The 2,945-nt window shown below is 38.5% G+C and overlaps 1 pseudogene; it reads left to right on the top strand.

The window, feature by feature from the left end:
• Positions 1 to 1,036: 1,036 nt before the first annotated feature.
• On the top strand, positions 1,037 to 1,680 carry LOC101057652 (GTP-binding nuclear protein Ran-like; annotated as a pseudogene).
• Positions 1,681 to 2,945: the final 1,265 nt, after the last annotated feature.

Raw genomic sequence — 2,945 nt, 5'->3', positions numbered from 1 at the left:
GGATAAAATAGATTTCAGAACATAGATTATTATTGAGAATGAAAAGGTCATTTCATATGATAAAGAGGCAGAGCATCAAAACACATGAAACAAAAGCTGATCAAAGTACAACAAAAAAGAGGCAAATTCAGAATTATAGTCAGATATTTCAAAAATCCTTGTTCAGTTGTTAATAAAACCAGTAAACAGAAAATCAGTAAGAATATGAGTTGAACACCATCAATCAACTTGACCTAATTGATATTTATAGAATAATCCATCCCACAATACTAAACTGTAATATATATTCTTCCCAAGTGCACATGAAACATTTTCCAAAACATACCATTTTCTGGGTCACAAAATATGCCTCCATAAATTTAAAAGGATTCAAACCATGCAAAGTATGTACTATGAGCACAATAAATTAGATTATAAATCAAAAACAGAAAAAAATCTAGAAAATCCTCAAGTATATTGAAACTAAACAATGTTCTTTTAAATGATCCATGAGTAAAAGAAACGAAATAGAAAATTTCTAATTATGTGGGACTGAATGAAAGAGAAAATACACATTCTAAATTTTGTGAGATGCAGTTAAAACAATATTTGGAGGTAAATCCATAACACTGAACATCCATATTAGAACAGTGGAAAGGTCTCAGATCAATGACCTCAACTTGTACCTTAAGAAAGTAGAAACAGGAGCTGGGCACAGTGGCTCACACTTGTAATCCCGGTACTCAGAAGGCTGAGGTTGGATGATTGCTTGAGGTCAGGAGTTTGAGACCAGTGTGGGCAATGGAGAGAGATCCTGTCTCTACAAAGAAAAAAAAAAATCTTAGCCAGGCATGGTGGCACGTGCCTACTGTATCAGCTACTTGGGAGGCTAAGGCAGGAAGATTGCTTGAGCCCAGGAGTTCAAGGCAGCAGTGAGCCATATCACACCACTGCACTTCAGCCTGGGTGACACAGTGAGACCCAATTAAAAAAAAAAAAAAAAGGAATAAGAGCTCAGGTGGAAGGGTGCGGAGATGCTTCTGGAAAGAACGCCGGGATGACTAGACAGGGAGAACCCCAGGTCCAGTTCAAACTTGTATTGGTTGGTGATGGTGGTATTGGGAAAATGACCTTCGTGAAACGTCATTTGACTGGTGAATTTGAGAAGTGTATAGCCACCTTAGGTGTTGAGGTTCATCCCCTAGTGTTCCACACCAACAGAGGATCTATTAAGTTCAATGTATGGGACACAGCCAGCCGGGAGAAATTCGGTGGACTGAGAGATGGCTATTATATCCAAGCCCAGTGTGCCATTATAATGTTTGATGTAACATCAAGAGTTACTTACATGTGCCTATCTGGCATAGAGATCAGGTGAGAGCGTGTGAAAACATCTCCATCGTGTTGTGTGGCAACAAAGTGGATATTAAGAAGAGGAAAGGGAAGGCAAAATCCATTGTCTTCCACCAAAAGAACAATCTTCAGTACTACGACATTTCTGCCAAAAGTAACTACAACTTTGAAAAGCCCTTCCACTGGCTTGCTAGGTAGCCCATTGGAGACCCTAACTTGGAATTTGTTGCCATGTCTGCTCTCTCCCCACCGGAGGTTGTCATGGACCCAGCTTTGGCAGCACAGTATGAGCATGACTTAGAGGTTGCTCAGACAACTGCTCTCCCGGATTAGGATAATGACCTGTAAGAATGAAGCTGGAGCCCAGTGTCAGAAGTCTTAGTTTTATAGGCAGTTGTCCTGTGATGTCAGCAGTGCAGCGTGCGTGCCACCTCATTGTTATCTAGCTAAGCGGAACATGTGCTTCATCTGTGGGATGCTGAAGGAGATGAGTGGGCTTCGGAGTGAATGTGGCAGTTTAAAAAATACCTTCATTGTTTGGACCTGCATATTTAGCTGTTTTGGAATGCAGTTGATTCCTAGAGTTTCAAATATAAGACTGCTACATTCGGCCAGGTGCGGTGGCTCACGCCTGTAATCCCAGCACTTTGGGAGGCTGAGGCAGGCTGATCACGAGGTCAGAAGATCGAGACCATCCTGGTCAACATAGTGAAACTCTGTCTCTACTAAAAATACAAAAATTAGCCAGGGGTGGTGGTGCGGGCCTGTAATCCCAGCTACTCAAGAGGCTGAGGCAGGAGAATCACTTGAACCAGGGAGTCGGAGGTTGCAGTGAGTGGAGATCACACCACAGCACTCCAGCCTGGCAACAGAGCGAGACTCCATCCCCCCGTCCAAAAAAAAAGACTGCTACAGTCACATCACAATATTCAGTGGTGAAATCTTGTTTGTTACTGTCATTCCCATTCCTTTATCAAAATAAAGTTACATTTAAAATATCTTTAAAAAAGGGAATAAGAAAATAGAAAAGAAACTAGAAGCCAAAGAACAAATTAAAACCAAAGTAGAAGAAGAAAACTTATGAAAAAATCAGAGTAGATATTAATAAAATATATAAAGTCAATGAAAAATTAATGAAACCCAATGCTACTTCTTTAAGAAGATCAATAAAATTGCTAAAGCTGCAGCCAAGCCAATCAGAGGAAAAAAGAGAGAAGACACAAATTACCCATTGTCAGAAATAATAAAGGTAACAACACTACATATTTTACATATATTTTTTAAAATAAGAAAATATTATAATGAACATTATGCCAATAAATTTGACAATTTAGAAGAAATAGGTAAATTTCTTGAAAGACACAAACTACTAATTTCATCCAAGTATAAATAGATAATCTAAATAGCCTATTAAATTAACTAAATTTGTAATTTAACCACCCCCCCAAACAAACAAAAAAAAAACAAAAAACAAAACAAAACAAAACAAAAAACACCTCCAGGCCCATATGACTTTGCTGGAGAATTCTACCAAACATTTAAGGAACAAATGATGCCAATTCTACAAAAACTCTTACAGAAAATTGAAGAAGATGAAATATTTTCTACCTTCT

The sequence above is a fragment of the Pan troglodytes genome, chromosome 3 (assembly GCF_028858775.2).
Source record: "Pan troglodytes isolate AG18354 chromosome 3, NHGRI_mPanTro3-v2.0_pri, whole genome shotgun sequence".
Taxonomy (NCBI): domain Eukaryota; kingdom Metazoa; phylum Chordata; class Mammalia; order Primates; family Hominidae; genus Pan; species Pan troglodytes.
This window is presented reverse-complemented; position numbering and strand designations above follow the sequence as displayed.